This window comes from Pagrus pagrus (assembly GCF_965226575.1).
Source record: "Pagrus pagrus genome assembly, chromosome: 5".
Taxonomy (NCBI): Eukaryota; Metazoa; Chordata; class Actinopteri; order Spariformes; family Sparidae; genus Pagrus; species Pagrus pagrus.
Genome location: NC_140189.1, coordinates 33406810 through 33428108, shown reverse-complemented (window position 1 = coordinate 33428108; position 21299 = coordinate 33406810). Strand labels below are relative to the sequence as shown.

The 21299-nt window shown below is 39.5% G+C and overlaps 1 long non-coding RNA gene across 1 annotated transcript; it reads right to left on the bottom strand.

Moving 5' to 3' along the window:
* Positions 1-10556: 10556 nt before the first annotated feature.
* LOC311257150 lies at positions 10557-11779 on the bottom strand. Its single transcript, XR_014622586.1, has 3 exons — positions 11707-11779; positions 11032-11141; positions 10557-10932 (listed from the first exon to the last, which is right to left on the bottom strand). It is a non-coding gene; the product is annotated as an uncharacterized lncRNA (long non-coding RNA).
* Between the last annotated feature and the right edge of the window lie 9520 nt (positions 11780-21299).

The window sequence follows — 21299 nt, the reverse complement described above, 5'->3', positions numbered from 1 at the left end:
ACCACTGGTCTAGGGGAACCCAAGACATACCATGATTTGTGTCTCCCCATTCTTTCCACCCCCAAAAGAAAGCCAGTGTCACAGAGGAGCCACGTTCAAAGTAGCATTTATTTTGCTTCAGAGGGAGAACAAGGCCAACACAACAAACAACATAATCCGTTTACCCCTAACTTCCTGCCACACATCAGAAATACACACAAAAGACAAAATCTTACCCAACTCCTACATCGGTTTAATCAGTTTATTCAGTATACATCACAAACAGAACACGAGTCAGACTAGACACTGGTCCATGTTGGAAGTGGAAGGTTGGTGGAGATGGAGATTGCAGTCAGCTGGCGGTTCAAAAAGGGCTCCTCTCCTCCCTCTTGACCAATCCTGTGTCAGCAATCAAGCTGAGCAAGCCAATCAGCAGGTCCAACCTGATGCATTTCCCTGAATTTCTTTTATTTAAAATAACTTTTTTTCAAAAAGTTACTTTTCCAAAAAAGTTATTTTTCAGAAAAAAATACTTTTCAGAAAAAGTTACTTTCCAGAAAAAGTTACTTTTCAGAAAAAGTTACTTTTCAGAATAAAAAAAATTCCAACTTTGGTTTCAAACTCTTAAATTTCCAACTTTTATTACCCCCAAAAAGTTTCTCTTCAAAATTCTAACTTCCCCCCAAATTCTGACTTTTTTAAAAATTCTTCTGAAAATCCTGACTTTTTTCCCCCCGTCACACCACTGGTCTAGGGGAACCCAAGACATACCATGATTTGTGTCTCCCCATTCTTTCCACCCCCAAAAGAAAGCCAGTGTCACAGAGGAGCCACGTTCAAAGTAGCATTTATTTTGCTTCAGAGGGAGAACAAGGCCAACACAACAAACAACATAATCTGTTTACCCCTAACTTCCTGCCACACATCAGAAATACACACAAAAGACAAAATCTTACCCAACTCTTACATCGGTTTAATCAGTTTATTCAGTATACATCACAAACAGAACACGAGTCAGACTAGACACTGGTCCATGTTGGAAGTGGAAGGTTGGTGGAGATGGAGATTGCAGTCAGCTGGCGGTTCAAAAAGGGCTCCTCTCCTCCCTCTGACCAATCCTGTGTCAGCAATCAAGCTGAGCAAGCCAATCAGCAGGTCCAACCTGATGCATTTCCCTGAATTTCTTTTATTTAAAATAACTTTTTTTCAGAAAAAGTTACTCTCCAAAAAAAGTTACTTTTCAGAAAAAGTTACTTTTCAGAAAAAGTTACTTTTCAAAAAAGTTACTTTTCAAAAAAAGTTACTTTCCAGAAAGTTACTTTTCAGAATAAAAAAAATTCCAACTTTGGCTTCAAACTCTTAAATTTCCAACTTTTATTACCCCCAAAAAGTTTCTCTTCAAAATTCTAACTTCCCCCCAAATTCTGACTTTTTTAAAATTCTTCTGAAAATCCTGACTTTTTTCCCCCTGTCACACCACTGGTCTAGGGGAACCCAAGACATACCATGATTTGTGTCTCCCCATTCTTTCCACCCCCAAAAGAAAGCCAGTGTCACAGAGGAGCCACGTTCAAAGTAGCATTTATTTTGCTTCAGAGGGAGAACAAGGCCAACACAACAAACAACATAATCCGTTTACCCCTAACTTCCTGCCACACATCAGAAATATACACAAAAGACAAAATCTTACCCAACTCCTACATCGGTTTAATCAGTTTATTCAGTATACATCACAAACAGAACACGAGTCAGACTAGACACTGGTCCATGTTGGAAGTGGAAGGTTGGTGGAGATGGAGATTGCAGTCAGCTGGCGGTTCAAAAAGGGCTCCTCTCCTCCCTCTGACCAATCCTGTGTCAGCAATCAAGTTGAGCAAGCCAATCAGCAGGTCCAACCTGATGCATTTCCCTGAATTTCTTTTATCTAAAATAACTTTTTTTCAGAAAGTTACTTTTCAGGAAAAGTTACTCTCCAAAAAAAGTTACTTTTCAGAAAAAGTAACTCTTCAAAAAAAGTTACTTTTCAAAAAAAGTTACTTTTCAGAAAAAGTTACTTTCCAGAAAAAGTTACTTTTCAGAATAAAAAAAATCCAACTTTGGTTTCAAACTCTTAAATTTCCAACTTTTATTACCCCCAAAAAGTTTCTCTTCAAAATTCTAACTTCCCCCCAAATTCTGACTTTTTTAAAATTCTTCTGAAAATCCTGACTTTTTTCCCCCTGTCACACCACTGGTCTAGGGGAACCCAAGACATACCATGATTTGTGTCTCCCCATTTTTTCCACCCCCAAAAGAAAGCCAGTGTCACAGAGGAGCCACGTTCAAAGTAGCATTTATTTTGCTTCAGAGGGAGAACAAGGCCAACACAAAAAACAACATAATCCGTTTACCCCTAACTTCCTGTCACACATCAGAAATATACACAAAAGACAAAATCTTACCCAACTCCTACATCGGTTTAATCAGTTTATTCAGTATACATCACAAACAGAACACGAGTCAGACTAGACACTGGTCCATGTTGGAAGTGGAAGGTTGGTGGAGATGGAGATTGCAGTCAGCTGGCGGTTCAAAAAGGGCTCCTCTCCTCCCTCTGACAAATCCTGTGTCAAGCAATCAAGCTGAGCAAGCCGATCAGCAGGTCCAACCTGATGCATTTCCCTGAATTTCTTTTATTTAAAATAACTTTTTTTCAGAAAGTTACTTTTCAGAAAAAGTTACTCTCCAAAAAAAGCTACTTTTCAGAAAAAGTAACTCTTCAAAAAAAGTTACTTTTCAGAAAAAGTTACTCTCCAAAAAAAGTTACTTTTCAGAAAAAGTTACTTTTCAGAAAAAGTTACTTTTCAAAAAAAGTTACTTTTCAAAAAAGTTACTTTTCAAAAAAAGTTACTTTCCAGAAAGTTACTTTTCAGAATAAAAAAAATTCCAACTTTGGCTTCAAACTCTTAAATTTCCAACTTTAATTACCCCCAAAAAGTTTCTCTTCAAAATTCTAACTTCCCCCCAAATTCTGACTTTTTTTAAATTCTTCTGAAAATCCTGACTTTTTTCCCCCCGTCACACCACTGGTCTAGGGGAACCCAAGACATACCATGATTTGTGTCTCCCCATTTTTTCCACCCCCAAAAGAAAGCCAGTGTCACAGAGGAGCCACGTTCAAAGTAGCATTTATTTTGCTTCAGAGGGAGAACAAAGCCAACACAACAAACAACATAATCTGTTTACCCCTAACTTCCTGCCACACATCGGAAATATACACAAAAGACAAAATCTTACCCAACTCCTACATCGGTTTAATCAGTTTATTCAGTATACATCACAAACAGAACACGAGTCAGACTAGACACTGGTCCATGTTGGAAGTGGAAGGTTGGTGGAGGTGGAGATTGCAGTCAGCTGGCGGTTCAAAAAGGGCTCCTCTCCTCCCTCTGACCAATCCTGTGTCAGCAATCAAGCTGAGCAAGCCGATCAGCAGGTCCAACCTGAAGCATTTCCCTGAATTTCTTTTATCTAAAATAACTTTTTTTCAGAGTTACTTTTCAGAAAAAGTTACTCTCCAAAAAAAGTTACTTTTCAGAAAAAGTAACTCTTCAAAAAAAGTTACTTTTCAAAAAAAGTTACTTTTCAGAAAGTTACTTTCCAGAAAAAGTTACTTTTCAGAAAAAGTTACTTTTCAGAATAAAAAAAATTCCAACTTTGGTTTCAAACTCTTAAATTTCCAACTTTTATTACCCCCAAAAAGTTTCTCTTCAAAATTCTAACTTCCCCCCAAATTCTGACTTTTTTAAAAATTCTTCTGAAAATCCTGACTTTTTTCCCCCCGTCACACCACTGGTCTAGGGGAACCCAAGACATACCATGATTTGTGTCTCCCCATTTTTTCCACCCCCAAAAGAAAGCCAGTGTCACAGAGGAGCCACGTTCAAAGTAGCATTTATTTTGCTTCAGAGGGAGAACAAGGCCAACACAACAAACAACATAATCCGTTTACCCCTAACTTCCTGCCACACATCGGAAATATACACAAAAGACAAAATCTTACCCAACTCCTACATCGGTTTAATCAGTTTATTCAGTATACATCACAAACAGAACACGAGTCAGACTAGACACTGGTCCATGTTGGAAGTGGAAGGTTGGTGGGTATGGAGATTGCAGTCAGCTGGCGGTTCAAAAAGGGCTCCTCTCCTCCCTCTGACCAATCCTGTGTCAGCAATCAAGCTGAGCAAGCCGATCAGCAGGTCCAACCTGAAGCATTTCCCTGAATTTCTTTTATCTAAAATAACTTTTGTTCAGAAAGTTACTTTTCAGGAAAAGTTACTCTCCAAAAAAAGTTACTTTTCAGAAAAAGTAACTCTTCAAAAAAAGTTACTTTTCAAAAAAAGTTACTTTTCAGAAAAAGTTACTTTCCAGAAAAAGTTACTTTTCAGAATAAAAAAAATCCAACTTTGGTTTCAAACTCTTAAATTTCCAACTTTTATTACCCCCAAAAAGTTTCTCTTCAAAATTCTAACTTCCCCCCAAATTCTGACTTTTTTAAAATTCTTCTGAAAATCCTGACTTTTTTCCCCCTGTCACACCACTGGTCTAGGGGAACCCAAGACATACCATGATTTGTGTCTCCCCATTTTTTCCACCCCCAAAAGAAAGCCAGTGTCACAGAGGAGCCACGTTCAAAGTAGCATTTATTTTGCTTCAGAGGGAGAACAAGGCCAACACAAAAAACAACATAATCCGTTTACCCCTAGCTTCCTGCCACACATCAGAAATATACACAAAAGACAAAATCTTACCCAACTCCTACATCGGTTTAATCAGTTTATTCAGTATACATCACAAACAGAACACGAGTCAGACTAGACACTGGTCCATGTTGGAAGTGGAAGGTTGGTGGAGATGGAGATTGCAGTCAGCTGGCGGTTCAAAAAGGGCTCCTCTCCTCCCTCTGACAAATCCTGTGTCAAGCAATCAAGCTGAGCAAGCCGATCAGCAGGTCCAACCTGATGCATTTCCCTGAATTTCTTTTATTTAAAATAACTTTTTTTCAGAAAGTTACTTTTCAGAAAAAGTTACTCTCCAAAAAAAGCTACTTTTCAGAAAAAGTAACTCTTCAAAAAAAGTTACTTTCCAGAAAAAGTTACTCTTCCGAAAAAGTTACTTTTCAGAAAATTACTTTTCAGAATTAAAAAAATTCCAACTTTGGTTTCAAACTCTTAAATTTCCAACTTTTATTACCCCCAAAAAGTTTCTCTTCAAAATTCTAACTTCCCCCCAAATTCTGACTTTTTTAAAAATTCTTCTGAAAATCCTGACTTTTTTCCCCCCGTCACACCACTGGTCTAGGGGAACCCAAGACATACCATGATTTGTGTCTCCCCATTTTTTCCACCCCCAAAAGAAAGCCAGTGTCACAGAGGAGCCACGTTCAAAGTAGCATTTATTTTGCTTCAGAGGGAGAACAAGGCCAACACAACAAACAACATAATCCGTTTACCCCTAACTTCCTGCAACACATCGGAAATATACACAAAAGACAAAATCTTACCCAACTCCTACATCGGTTTAATCAGTTTATTCAGTATACATCACAAACAGAACACGAGTCAGACTAGACACTGGTCCATGTTGGAAGTGGAAGGTTGGTGGGTATGGAGATTGCAGTCAGCTGGCGGTTCAAAAAGGGCTCCTCTCCTCCCTCTGACCAATCCTGTGTCAGCAATCAAGCTGAGCAAGCCGATCAGCAGGTCCAACCTGATGCATTTCCCTGAATTTCTTTTATCTAAAATAACTTTTTTTCAGAAAAAGTTACTTTTCAGAAAAAGTTACTCTCCAAAAAAAGTTACTTTTCAGAAAAAGTTACTCTCCAAAAAAAGTTACTTTTCAGAAAAAGTTACTCTCCAAAAAAAGTTACTCTTCAGAAAAAGTTACTTTTCAGAAAAAGTTACTTTTCAAAAAAAGTTACTTTTCAAAAAAGTTACTTTTCAAAAAAAGTTACTTTCCAGAAAGTTACTTTTCAGAATAAAAAAAATTCCAACTTTGGCTTCAAACTCTTAAATTTCCAACTTTAATTACCCCAAAAAGTTTCTCTTCAAAATTCTAACTTCCCCCCAAATTCTGACTTTTTTTAAATTCTTCTGAAAATCCTGACTTTTTTCCCCCCGTCACACCACTGGTCTAGGGGAACCCAAGACATACCATGATTTGTGTCTCCCCATTTTTTCCACCCCCAAAAGAAAGCCAGTGTCACAGAGGAGCCACGTTCAAAGTAGCATTTATTTTGCTTCAGAGGGAGAACAAAGCCAACACAACAAACAACATAATCTGTTTACCCCTAACTTCCTGCCACACATCGGAAATATACACAAAAGACAAAATCTTACCCAACTCCTACATCGGTTTAATCAGTTTATTCAGTATACATCACAAACAGAACACGAGTCAGACTAGACACTGGTCCATGTTGGAAGTGGAAGGTTGGTGGAGGTGGAGATTGCAGTCAGCTGGCGGTTCAAAAAGGGCTCCTCTCCTCCCTCTGACCAATCCTGTGTCAGCAATCAAGCTGAGCAAGCCGATCAGCAGGTCCAACCTGAAGCATTTCCCTGAATTTCTTTTATCTAAAATAACTTTTTTTCAGAGTTACTTTTCAGAAAAAGTTACTCTCCAAAAAAAGTTACTTTTCAGAAAAAGTAACTCTTCAAAAAAAGTTACTTTTCAAAAAAAGTTACTTTTCAGAAAGTTACTTTCCAGAAAAAGTTACTTTTCAGAAAAAGTTACTTTTCAGAATAAAAAAAATTCCAACTTTGGTTTCAAACTCTTAAATTTCCAACTTTTATTACCCCCAAAAAGTTTCTCTTCAAAATTCTAACTTCCCCCCAAATTCTGACTTTTTTAAAAATTCTTCTGAAAATCCTGACTTTTTTCCCCCCGTCACACCACTGGTCTAGGGGAACCCAAGACATACCATGATTTGTGTCTCCCCATTTTTTCCACCCCCAAAAGAAAGCCAGTGTCACAGAGGAGCCACGTTCAAAGTAGCATTTATTTTGCTTCAGAGGGAGAACAAGGCCAACACAACAAACAACATAATCCGTTTACCCCTAACTTCCTGCCACACATCGGAAATATACACAAAAGACAAAATCTTACCCAACTCCTACATCGGTTTAATCAGTTTATTCAGTATACATCACAAACAGAACACGAGTCAGACTAGACACTGGTCCATGTTGGAAGTGGAAGGTTGGTGGAGATGGAGATTGCAGTCAGCTGGCGGTTCAAAAAGGGCTCCTCTCCTCCCTCTGACCAATCCTGTGTCAGCAATCAAGCTGAGCAAGCCGATCAGCAGGTCCAACCTGAAGCATTTCCCTGAATTTCTTTTATCTAAAATAACTTTTTTTCAGAAAGTTACTTTTCAGAAAAAGTTACTCTCCAAAAAAAGTTACTTTTCAGAAAAAGTTACTTTTCAAAAAAAGTTACTTTTCAGAAAGTTACTTTCCAGAAAAAGTTACTTTTCAGAAAAAGTTACTTTTCAGAATAAAAAAAATTCCAACTTTGGTTTCAAACTCTTAAATTTCCAACTTTTATTACCCCCAAAAAGTTTCTCTTCAAAATTCTAACTTCCCCCCAAATTCTGACTTTTTTAAAAATTCTTCTGAAAATCCTGACTTTTTTCCCCCCGTCACACCAATGGTCTAGGGGAACCCAAGACATACCATGATTTGTGTCTCCCCATTCTTTCCACCCCCAAAAGAAAGCCAGTGTCACAGAGGAGCCACGTTCAAAGTAGCATTTATTTTGCTTCAGAGGGAGAACAAGGCCAACACAACAAACAACATAATCCGTTTACCCCTAACTTCCTGCCACACATCAGAAATATACACAAAAGACAAAATCTTACCCAACTCCTACATCGGTTTAATCAGTTTATTCAGTATACATCACAAACAGAACACGAGTCAGACTAGACACTGGTCCATGTTGGAAGTGGAAGGTTGGTGGAGATGGAGATTGCAGTCAGCTGGCGGTTCAAAAAGGGCTCCTCTCCTCCCTCTGACCAATCCTGTGTCAGCAATCAAGCTGAGCAAGCCAATCAGCAGGTCCAACCTGATGCATTTCCCTGAATTTCTTTTATTTAAAATAACTTTTTTTCAGAAAGTTACTTTTCAGAAAAAGTAACTCTTCAAAAAAAGTTACTTTTCAAAAAAAGTTACTTTCCAGAAAAAGTTACTTTTCCGAAAAAGTTACTTTTCAGAAAATTATTACCCCCAAAAAGTTTCTCTTCAAAATTCTAACCTCCCCCCAAATTCTGACTTTTTTAAAATTCTTCTGAAAATCCTGACTTTTACCCCCCGTCACACCACTGGTCTAGGGGAACCCAAGACATACCATGATTTGTGTCTCCCAGTTCTTTCCACCCCCAAAAGAAAGCCAGTGTCACAGAGGAGCCACGTTCAAAGTAGCATTTATTTTGCTTCAGAGGGAGAACAAGGCCAACACAACAAACAACATAATCTGCAACTAAAAATAAGTTTTTTCACAAAAATAACTTTTTCACACATGAAAACACATTCTCCGGAAAAAAATCTCTAGAAATGTGTTTTTCCACTTGGTGTCACACATGAAACTTCTTTTATATTGAATCTTTCTTTTCAGAAAAAATATTTTCTTCTGATTTCTTTTTTCTTAAATAACTTTTTTCAGAAAGTTGCTTTTCAGAAAAAAAATCTTTTCAGAAAAGAAATACTTATTTCAATTTTTGTCTAAGTCTCTGAGTCTACATTCTCTTGAGAACTTTCATGAATTGAGAACTAGTGAAAAAAAATGTTCCATCTGTAAAAACACATAAAAATAAAATGTTGTGTGAAATGGAGTGAAGGTTGATTGATGCATAATGCTGTACATTAATCACAATGTTCTAGTTGCACTGACCGTGTGTTTATTTGTGTTCAGATTTTTTGTCTGCTTCCTTGTAGATAAAAGGATTTCTGTAGCAGCTGTAGCCTCAGTAATTTATGTCCCAGTTGGTCCGTATTTTTAATAGGCTATACAAACTGCAGCTAGACTTAAAAGAGCTTTAAGTAATCTATGACATCCATTGACTATTACTTGAGAGCAACAGCAGCAACACAGCCCCTCCCGCTCCTTTGAAATAAGCTCCTGTAATTGACACAATCAATCAAGGCACACTTTCACACTGGAGACAACTAGGAGGAAATTAGAAGAGAGCCACAGAAATGTCTCCAGAGGTTGCAAGGTGAAGAGTTTACCTCACAATGCAAAACACAACAAGCAGCCTTTGTTTAGTTGTGTTGCTGCTGGAGATTCAAACCGAACAGCTGAAGGTAATCCAAACATTTTGTCTGCATCTGACGCCGCAGAAAAAGCAAAAGAAAATAGCAGATGGAAAGATAACAGACAAGATCTTAAACAAGACTCCAGGAGTGTATTAAATTTTATACAAGTTACGCAGGTAAAGGCTCGACTCCAAACCAGGTGTTTCAGGCAGTGCAGGAACAGTGTTTTCTTTGGCGTGGACTTTGGGCTTTTTCACTTTGCAGACCTTTAACTTGCACAAAAATACTACATAACACAATAACGGAAAGGCAGAAACTCAAAAAGCAGAATATGACCTCTTGTCAAATCGTCCACAGGCAGCCGAGAGAGACGGGATAGGTCTAATTTTTAAAAGTTACATTAACATCTGCTCACATACGGCCAATAAAAAAGTGATTAATATATGTAAAGTGAACAAAATGTTACAGGGAGGCACTTTAAGATAACGCCACGAATAATATAAATGTTTGGTTTTTTACTCAATTTGAAAGAAACTCACTTAGACACTCAGTTTGTGTGACAAAGTTTTTTGTTGTTTTTTTTTTAATTGTCAATTCATGATTGTTTCAGGAAGTTGGAGGTTGTAGTGTGTGTGTGTGCGTGCGTGCGTGCGTGTTCGTTCTGTGATTCAACAGCAACCGCTCCACGATGGTTGGACTCAGCCGGACACAACTTTACAAAGACATGACTACAAGTTTTCCAATCATGGCAGCGAGCTCAGACTCTTACAGTTTTTATGTCTTTTCATTCATGTGATATTTTTCAGTAATAAACTTGATGCAAATATATATTTTATGTGCACATGATGCCAGCTGTTTTCTTTAAATTCAGGGATATCCCGCTCTTATATAGCCTGTAAACTTTATAAGGAAAGATTAATTGGTACTGGGCATTTTGTTAATAAAAGGTCAACTGTAAGACCAATCCAACATGGTGTGGGTGGAGTAAACCTTGCCTGCTGGATTTACTTCTGCTGTATTTTTATTCTCCTCTTTTCAGCTGTAAACCGAGCACAAGTAAATTAACTCACCGCAGGTACAGTAAATCCTTCAGGCCTCAGATGTTTTCAGATGTCCTCCTGGGTCAGTGAGATTATTTGTCCATTTATTGTAAGTGCGTGTGTGCGTGTGTGTGTGTACGTGTGTGCACTGCGCAAAGCAATTACGTGCCAGATTTATAGTCGCTCTAGATGATGAGTACAGAATGTGATAAAATATGTTAATGTAATTAACTGCCCGATAATGTAATAACATCTCCTGATGGATAATTTAATTATTTTCCTCCCTGATAATATAGCTCATACAGAACAAGCATACATTTCATTTATTGCATCAAAGAGATGTAAAAACTGATGCAAATTTGATCACATTCTGGCTAATTATTAAATAATCTTGTAGTTGTTATTCCACCATTAAGAAGACTCTCTTCTTTGATTCCGCCCGCCATTTCAAAGTCTTCATTAAAACGGTGATGCAGCCTGATCGCAATCATCTATTGGCGGCGGCGTTAAGTATTGATTTATGCAAAACCTGCTTTCCTTCCTTGGTCCTGTTGCACTGATTACTACCTTGTAGTGGTAACAGCTGACATCCGAGTAGTGGATTTGTTGAACCTGATGTCCTGACAGATGGAAGAGATAATTTGAGCCGATACCTGTAATTGTCAGAAACAACATTAATGTGCTCTCTCTTAAAGCAACATTATGTAACTTTCTTTTACCTTAAAATAACAGCTTCAGGATCATTTTGATGGTATAGTGTCTGTAACAGAGTGAATGGTGTCTGTCTCAGCCACTCTGCCCTCCCATCACTTGTTTCTGCACTATGTACCTTCAGTGAGGAGTTGGATCACAGTGTTACATACATGTTTACTTCAACATACAAGTTTTCAACACATAACATTGTTACGATGTAATGAGTTTTGTTTGTAGTTAGCACCTGACACATAGTTGCAGACCTGGGATTTGTATTTACAACAGTGGCACACTCAAAAACTGTGGTGGGGGGGGGGGGGGGGGGGCACCAAATCACACAAAAATGCCAATTTCTACATAATGTTGCTTTAAGGTTACAAAAATATATCAAAATACATGTAGTTTTAATACAGGCCCATTCACTCAAAATCCATGTCGCCCCTGCAGGAACTTTCCCCTGGGGACTATAGGAACCTTCGTTACAACTACGAGAGAAGGGTAGGACCCAAATGCAGAGACACGCAGGAGGCAGACAGGATTCAGGAACTAAAGGAGAGCTTTATTAAACAAAAGCTGAATGATACACAAAAAACAAGAATCCAGGAAAACCAGAAATGAGTCAAAAAGACTAAAACACAAAGTAGCAACAAAAGCAAAGTACAAATCAATGAAAACACAAGGAACAAAAAACTAGTACATACCATCAGGTCAAACTGAGAAACGCTACATAGCACTGGAGGAAGCTGGGCTGAAACACTGGGACACACAGGAGAAAACGAACTGACAAAGACAAGAGGAGCACAAAGACTATATACAGACACACTAACGAGGGGATGAGCTGCAGGTGGAGGGAGGCGGGGAAAGGACAGGTGAGGGAAAGGAACGGAAAAACACTGGGAGGAGGGAAAATCACAGAGGGAGGAACTGAAAAGCAACACACGACACATGAGGGCACAATTTCAAAATAAAACAGGAAATAAGAGAACAACAAAAACAGGATCATGACAACCTTTGGAGGAACTCTCTCACATTATTTTACCCTCCTGGAGGTTAGTACTTTCCAAAAGTACAGGAACTTCAGGTGAAGGACTTGCGATGCATAACATTTTTTGATTGGTTGAGTATTTGAAGCATTTTTATATCAACAATCTTTTATTAAATATCTGCAGCCAGTTTGTTTTTGCTCATTGTGATCTGACATCAACATGGAGTTACAGAAGTTACAGAAGAAAGCATATAGTTACAAGTTACATTGTGTTGGTTTAAGTAATTAATTCATATGCAGGTTATCAATGATGCAGCGGGTAGCGTAGAAGGTCACATGGGAATATTAAGAATGAGGTCAAAGTGCCTCAAAATTGGGTTCAAACAGAGGACTGACTTAATGAATTCATCAGTTTCCACTCATCTAATGCTGCTTGTAAGTGTGACCTAAAACGAGTAGCCTTAGGTTCACTGGCCACAGAATCAAAGGAGGCTTTGATAAGACGTCTGTTTACGAGCATGTTGGCTGTTGCATGGATCAAAGCCCACGCTCACCAAGCAATCTAAGTATAGGCCTGTACCGTATATGAATTTATTTCCCCACATGTGCATGCTAAGTGAATTATATGAATCATAACTGGCTGCCATGCATACAGAAGCTTACATAAGCTGGAATGCTGCACCATGTAACGCCACTTCTCCACGACCCAGGTCGTCTTAGTCAGGCTCGTACCTGCGTATGTTAAGTGATTACTAAATATCTGAACACAAAACCAGAGGCATCAGGAAGCTGCTACAACAGCCTCCACTCTTCTAGTTTTAGGCTTTTCAGACTTTGGAACCTGGCTGCTGGAATTTGCTCCCATTCAGTGACAAGAACATTACTAGAGATAGGAACTGATGTCCGGCGATAAGGCCCAGCATGCAGTCTGCATTTTGAATTATCCCAAAGGTGTTTGAAGGCTGAGGTCAGGGCTCTGCACACCTTTCAGTTCTTTTCCCAACAAAATCAGAAAAACCATCTCTATCTATCCCTTTCATGCATGCACGCACTTTTAATTATGTAAGCTGGAGTACCATGTGCCGATCACCAGGAGGCGGATCCCCAAAACCTTGTCCACAATCCCATTTAATTATTACAGAGATGTTGTCTCGGTCTCTTGGCCAGTGACTCCAGATGTAAATTGGCTTATAGCTAACTCTGGAGCAGCTGAGAGGCTGTGCACTGTTCCTGTAAATAATAACCAAATAAATACATTATCTTTGTATCTCTGTCATTTTGAGTTATGGCGTCATACATTCAAAATGGCAGAGGGAAGAGGAGATGCACCAAATACGTCTGGGATAAATGTTAAATCGTCTTAAATCAGAAACCAGACAGGTTAAAAAATAGATTAAAAAATATCAATATGTTTCTGCTACATTTATTTTCTCTCCTCTCTAGTGGATGTAAGGGTAAATTCTGCCTTTTTCGATTCAGCCTTATTTTGTATGTTTTATTAAAATTGTGATATAATTTTCACTTGAATAGCTTTATTAAATTCCAGTCAGATTCAGATCTAAATAAAGGTTCAATAGGCAGAATTTATCCTTTGGTGCATATTTTCTGTCACAAAAAAAGAACATTATTATTTCTATTTAAGTATTCCTAACATCCCTTATTTAGTAAAAAAAAAATACCTGACTGGTTTTCTGATAAAAGGATTTAACCGCTTTCACTTTGTGTCGAAAAGTGGTGGGAACATAAAGCCTCAAATGAAAAGACATTTTCTAAATGGCCTTCAACATAAGCGGTTTAAGGCAATGTAATGAAGGAGGTCAGCATGAGGTCAGAGAAGATAATTACGGTGGGGAAAAAATTGCATAAGGGTGCATCAAAAGGCCACAGCCGGGGCTCGCACACATCCGAAATTATGAAAATACTCTTCATAAAATGAACAATAATGTTGAACGACCAAGTAACGCTCATCCACATGAATCACATCCACGACTTCAGCACCATGTCAGCTGAACGATGCCAGTATCAGTCTACTGTAGAAAGCACCAGAGCACGTCAGTCAGCCATTTTCATTTGTTAATTAACATTTCTTGGTGCATGCCAAGGCCTAACTCCTTCAAAATAAAATACATCAGAAAAAAGTTAACGGCATGATTTTGATTTAATAATTCATGCATGAAAGGGCTATCTATCCATCCATCCATCCATCCATCCATCCATCCATCCATCATACCTTTGCTCCCACAGATAATATTTCATAGAGCAAACCAAAGCTCCAGTGTGACTGTGACAGTGGTGATTCTCTCTTCTTCCACTGGGAGGCAGTAAAGCTTCACTCTTGACGGCAGCCTCCACTCCTTCAACCCTCCACTTCCTGCTTTGGTAGAGAGAATTTGGATTCCGCTGAGTGTGTCTGTTGCACACACTAGGGAAAGAAGATATCTGTAAATAGCAGCTGTGTGTCTTATTTATTTATATACCCACCCATCACCAAAAAAAAAAAAAAAGAAAAAAAAGAAAAATAGAAAAAATCCACATTACAATTCCCCCCCTATCGCCTTAGGCAACTGTCAACCTCCTGCTCACCAGCCCCTGTACGGCACACAAAGGGGACAGGGAGAGTCAAGCCGTGCACTTGACTGATGTTTTCGTACCACCTTCTATGCACAAGTGCAGGAGTTATAAACCCGGGGACATGACACCACTCTGGACGAGGCTGCGGCACAAGAGGTTGCAGATAGTTCCTTCCATCTGCAGGAGGTGCCGATTCCCTCTGTGTTTCATGACAGACGTGTCACTTAACTATTCCTCGTTCGCAGCACCTCACCAGCGGCTGCCTCTGAGGAGTCTAAGCCGGGCTCAGTTGGTAGGCTCTTATCCGTGGCGCTGTGGACCGTATCTCTGAGTCAGTAATAATCTTGTCATCTTTCTGTCTGAATCAGAAGAAGGAATCCACTCATTTGATGAGTGGGGGGCTTGATATCACGCAGACACCCACATGTGTGCACCCACAGCTTTTCTGAAATGAGTTTAACAAGCAGAAGGCTGCATACGAGTTCCATTTTTAGTAGTGACTCATGAATATTTATATTTATTTCATATATAAAAAGATGTTTACATGAACATGGATTACTATCTTAATCACTGTCAACCGATATTTAAATTACGTCCGTATGGTTTGATTAATTCATTACTGTCATAAACATGTTTACATAACATCAGTCTGCCAGCGCCCCGTGTTTTGTTAACACGGCATCTGAGTTATGACATCTGGTGACCTTCGACATGTGAGTCTGAAAACAAAACAAACAACATCTGAATTACCAATGAACTGAAACACGAACCGGGCAAAGCTCTGAATCATGCTTTAAAAATATAAGCAAATAACTACTTTAGTATTCAGGCTTTTAATTGGAAAAGGGTTCAGTTATGAGTGTGCATGTGGACTCATTACATCCTCCAACCTTTACCTGAGACAACTGTCTGAGCTATTTTTGATATATGTGACTGGTTGGCTGAGCAGCGACAGCGCGGAGGATTGCTGTGCACAATAACTGCGAAAAAGCCAGTCGACTTTACTGGTATTCCTGGAGACACCTAAATCTAATAAGTGTGTAGAATTTAGGGGGATTTAGGGAGGGAAATGAAATATGAGTGCCATGTTGCATCGCCATGGTGCTACGGTAGCCCAGAAAGGACAAACCAAACACTGACTCTAGAGAGGGCCTTTCAGGTTCTTAACATCCAGCATAAAGGAGGGTGAGCCAAAAGACAAAATGCCACTAAATCGTACACACTAGTCCTTTAAATCAAAAGTCAAACAAACACATTAGAGATGACAAAAGTCACCGCAGCAAAACAGTAATGATGACGATTGGATTGATTGATTTTTGGCATTTGGCTTTTGTTCTGTAAACCACTTTGTGACAAACTTGTTTGATGGAGACAGCTTTGCAAATAAATGTAATTTTGTCTTGACTCATTGGAAACGGGACGGCTGAAGGGTCTACAAGCAGCCAACACTGGGATTAGGGGCTGTTGCTCATATTGACACTCAGAATTGCTTCAAACAGAACATTGTTCAAGTATGCAGAAGCATTTTACAACCCAAACAAGGCTCAACTTCTGCTACTGCTGTCAGTGTTGTCCATGAGATCCCCACTCTTTCGAGTACTTACCGATGTCGCACTGAATTGTTACTTATGCCGAGGAGGTTATGTCCAGCAGTTTATCATAAAAATATAAGACTGGACTTCATGGATTTTAATGGACGGACGGGTGTGAACCTAATGAGCAGCTGACAAGATATTGACGGTGATTCACCAGTTATGGCTTTAGACTGTCTCTCACCATTCTTGGTTGACAAACGCTGAATATTTTTTTAATCACAAGTAAATCCAGTGTGTTAAAATATGGTTCTGTGTTCTGTCGCAGGTTTCCCAGCCTCCTCTGTGAACAGACTGCAAAATGGCAAACGCTAATACGTCTGTAATCCACACACTGGTGGCAGCCCCAGTAAGCTGCCTGGACCCTGCACCAACTAAAAAAAGGAAAAAAAAGCACTATGTGTATCAGTACTTGCAAAATGACATTGCTCAATGAAGTGAGCGACCACTGTAAGCTAATTTATTTAGCAGTTCACTGAGTTGTAGTGTGAGAGTACAGTAGGCTCGTCCTCGATGGCCGTCTTCTACTAAAGTGATGTAATCTACAGGCAGACAGCTGCTGCGCCTACGCTGCTGTCACGGACTAAAATATCCAGCTGCTATTCAATGTTTTTCTTTTTAGACTTGATTTCGGAAACATAAGTATCATTATTGGAATAAAAAAATCTGCTTAAGAGAGAAACCTATTACTACGTGCACGGGCATGACAAGAATGAAACACATCCTCACACCAGAACGACCGACGAGGTCGATCGTCAGCATCTTCAAAAACAACATATATCATCATTCTCAGAACAGCGACGCATGTACTGGACCTTCGCTGTACAGTCGCAGGTCGGTTAGGTTCAGGAAGAAACAAGAAACAAAAAGTACCTTTACCTAAGTAAGTATGTGACGTTACTTCACTACGTTCATAAGTTAAAAGAGCTCACTGTTGACTTCTGGTTTCACGCTGGACAGGAACAGCTGTCTCCTGAACGACAGTCCTGTGTTTGTTTAACTCGACCATCCACCCTCAGCCTCCTGCTTCTCCTCACTTCCTCCTTTTCTGCCGTAATCATTACCATCGCCGCTAGAGGTCGCTGCTGAACAACAAACGTAAATACTGGTTATAATAATAATATTCTTAATTTGTCTGTGTGCTTCATCACAAGAAATATTGTTGTTCCCATATCTGTCTATCAGTTCACTATATATTTGACATTTTCTCATCAACAATTTTGTTTTTTGGTTCAAGAACCTTGTTTTTGCAAGTTACTGCTGCTTGACATGGCAGTTGCATCGATTCAATAATGCATTAGTCAAGAGAACTCACCAGGAAAGCAGCATCACAATCAGCAGGCTGCAGACAACCATCATGCTACAACCTGTGAGACAGAAAGAAACAAAATATCACATACGAGTGAAGTGCGAAGTGAAAAAGGCTATGAGTCAGCCTGCAAAATGTCAGCAGATCAAAAGCAGGTCAGGGCAAAGCCTTTATGGATCTCGACTAAACGGAGCATATAAGCAGCTTCTTTATTGAGCCTGCCGCTAAATCCTTTCTTAATTATTTTAAACATTTTCAACGAACCACAAGTCATCTTTAAATACTACAAATCTACTTTCACGTTCGGTCCACAACATCATCTTCAGGGTTTTTGTCAGTTTTTGTGCTTGCTTTTGCATTTTGTGTATGATTAATGGACTGTAAAGAAATGTGATGGCACCGGTTTTTGTTTATTTAAAAAAAGAGCCACCAGTAATAAATGGCCTCCCTCCATTTACAGCAGCCAGTAATTAATAGTAACAAAATCTGATTAGTCTCCGAGGGAAGGAATGAGACTGTAAAATGGGTAAAAGATAGTTTGGCTATAAAACAAACATCCTCAGGTTCGTATTATACAGGAAAGATAAACAGAGATTCATCCATATTATATTATAGTGATCCACAAAGCAATGTTTCCATCCATGCTGATTTGTCCTTGGGCAAGACAGTGAACTCCTGCCTGCTCCTGGCAGCTTCTTCCTCTGACCCATCTGGTGAAACAGCAATGTGTGCGTGTGAAAGTGAGTTGCTTTAAAAAAAAAAAAAAGCTCTCATCCTCCCCCCTTCGTCATTTTTGGTACACATGTTCAATTTGGGCAGGAAAAAGATCCCCTGGCAGTAACTTAGTTAAATGAGCTTTGCCTGCTGCCGGTTCAGCAGTAATCACTGGTGTCACAGCTCCACAATCCGGCCTATGTTGAATCTATTCCCCAAAGCTTTGGGTATCATCCATCTCTGAGCCTGCGTCCCTGGACAAGTTGGGTTTTTCTGACCCAGTTTGAAAAAAAATATATATATATAAAATTCTGCAACACATTTACATCAGGTAATACTGGGGCAGGATAAGCTGCTCAAATATGCTTCTTATGCAGAGTTTGATCTCGCCTCTGAGGTCAGCTCATCATGCGTAAATGGTGTTTCCCTGGCAACATATTCTATATGAGAAGTGCTGATGAACGCAGTGGAGTGAGTGGAGTGAAGATTTCTATCTCGAAAATCATTCACTGGCTGCGAGAGCTTAGGATGATGATCTCAGAGGACAAATATTTCAGAATTCAGGACATTATTGAAATATGAAGGATCGTAATTCGAGATGCATACACACCGAGTGTGTAGACACTTTCACCAGGGGGGGCAACATATATGCCTATACGTATATGCCTCTGATAGGTTATAAAGAACATAAAGATTCATTCTTCTGGAAAACTCAAACAATTTAAGGGAACAAAGAAATGAATTTTCACCTTCTTTTGAAAAATCTCTCCCACCATGCTGCCGGTGTAACAAATGTAAAACATCCCAGAAAAATGTGTCTGCACCACAGAGACCCTTAGCGTTCTGCTCTACATATTCAGGACAAATCAGATATTGATATGCCATTACATTTTTTGCAATCGCATTTTCGTGATGGATAATGGAGGCACAACACTGTTTTGTAAAACAAACAGCGACTCGCTCGACCGTCCTGTTCTTCTGGACGGAGGTTAATGCTCCAAAATCCTGCATGTTCGACATTTGTAACTATACAAAACGGCCTCTAATCCAAGTCTCCAGCGTTAAGAGGAGTGCGTGTTTTCCATGTCTGTGTGTGTGTGTTTGTGTGTGTGTGTGTGCATCGATTTGTTAGCTGTGTAATCCTCGATTGCGACAATGGTCAGCGAGATTAGGGGCTAGAGCCACAGAGTCGGCCCTTTTAGACGGGTAATGGGCAAAAAAGCGTGTTAATTGCCCTTGACTGTTGAAAGTAAATTAATTATTGATCGCTCTCTCGACTCCTCTTCTGTACTTACATACCCTTACAAATCCTTTTATCTTCGGCTCGGAGTAAGAACATTTCCTCTTTTCCCATCATTATGCAGGCTGGCGAGCAGAAGGACCACTAGCCAACCTCTGCAACCAAAGCCCTTTTTCCCCCCGTTCCTTCTCACAGCTGTGTAGTGAGCTGACGAGGCCTGTCAGGAAATCCTCCCCCAGCCCAAAAAACGCTTTACCTTCTCCTGAGATCTCTCTCAATACCTCCTCTCTTTCTTCTTCCTCCTCTCTACTTTTGCAATAGCTTCTTCTTCTTCTTCTTCCTGTCTCTACTACAGTACACTTCCTGGCTTCTACAACTCTAGTACACACACACACACATGCACATCACACAAACGCTGCGCACACATGTTTTCTCGCCCCCACACCTGCAGCTGTTACAAATAAATAAGAGAGCAGATGAATAAAAACCGAGGTTGAGGTCTAAAGGCTGTGTCGTAAATTGATGACAGTGAATGTAAAGGCGTGGAAGCAGTAGAGACAACAGCATCATTATTCTGCCTATTGATTTTCTCCCTCTGCTGCTAAAAGGAAAAAGCCACCTTGTATTTGAAATGAGATATAAACAAAGTCTAACATAATAAAACTGCATTTTCTTTTTTCTGCAGCTGCACATGTCAAATCCCTTTGGATTAAAGCTTCACCTTGACAAGAGGCTCATGTGTCAGTGTGCACATAGTATTTTAGCATATATGTGTTTAAGAGAGAGTGACAGATGGCCTGTATCGGTATTTGATGTTGAATTCGCTGCTATTACAGTCCTATATTTGATCTCACATCAAACTGCAACTCAAGTCAAAACCAGAGGTGCTCTGATGTATCTGTAGTTACACTGTTAGTGACAACTCAACACTGTCGCTATATAGTCCTACTTCACTACATAGATTTTGTCTTCATGTCTTTACAAACAGCAAATTAACAAGACACAAAGTTTTTCCTCCACATTTGCAGCCATGTTGGGCTGTAAGACTTCCTGCGCACCAGAAAAAAACAAGTTGTTTGTTGGATGAAAATTGTGCAGCTTTGCTGTTTGTTAGATTCTTACTCAGATTAAAGGTCAGGTCTTCAAGGAGTAGTTCAACATTTTGGTAAAAATGCTTATTCTCACTCGGAGTTACATGAGAAGGTAAATACCACTTTGATCTGTCCATTAGGCTTGAAGATAGAGCCAAGAGTTCACTTAGCTTTGCACAAAGACTGAAACCAGGAGGAAACAGCCTTCGTGGCTTGTTGCAGAACGGCTTCCTGGAGTCTCCACTGGATGCCTGGATATACCTGTGATACCTGTGTCCGTTTGTTTGTCTGTTGGTCGGTTTGTCAGCAGGATTACTGTTGGATATGACCATTCAGCATTTTAACATATTACGACATAACATGCTTATTAATAATAACTGGACGTTGACATGCTAATGTAGCTGGCTTAAACTCATTTTCTGCAAGTATTATCGCCGAATAATTGAGATGTGTTTCTGCTGTCTGGTGCTAATTTATGGCATCTTATTGGGTGATACAGTGATCTTAAAGATAAACTGCTTCGTTCAATCCATTTGGATTTTGGTATTACTTGGTGGATTTGAAAATGTCTTGTTTCAGCACCATCTTGTGGTAGCGTCAACAATGAGAACGCAGCTACAGTATATTTTCAAAATTATGCAAAACCTTTGTGCAAACGAGTGCATCGTGAAATAACACATCAGACCACAGGAACAGGAAAACACACCACAGACGTTAAAATGGACTCAGGATTGCTGCAGCTTTATGTGCAGCCTTGTCCCCTTGCAGTAAGTTTATGTACTTCAATGACTT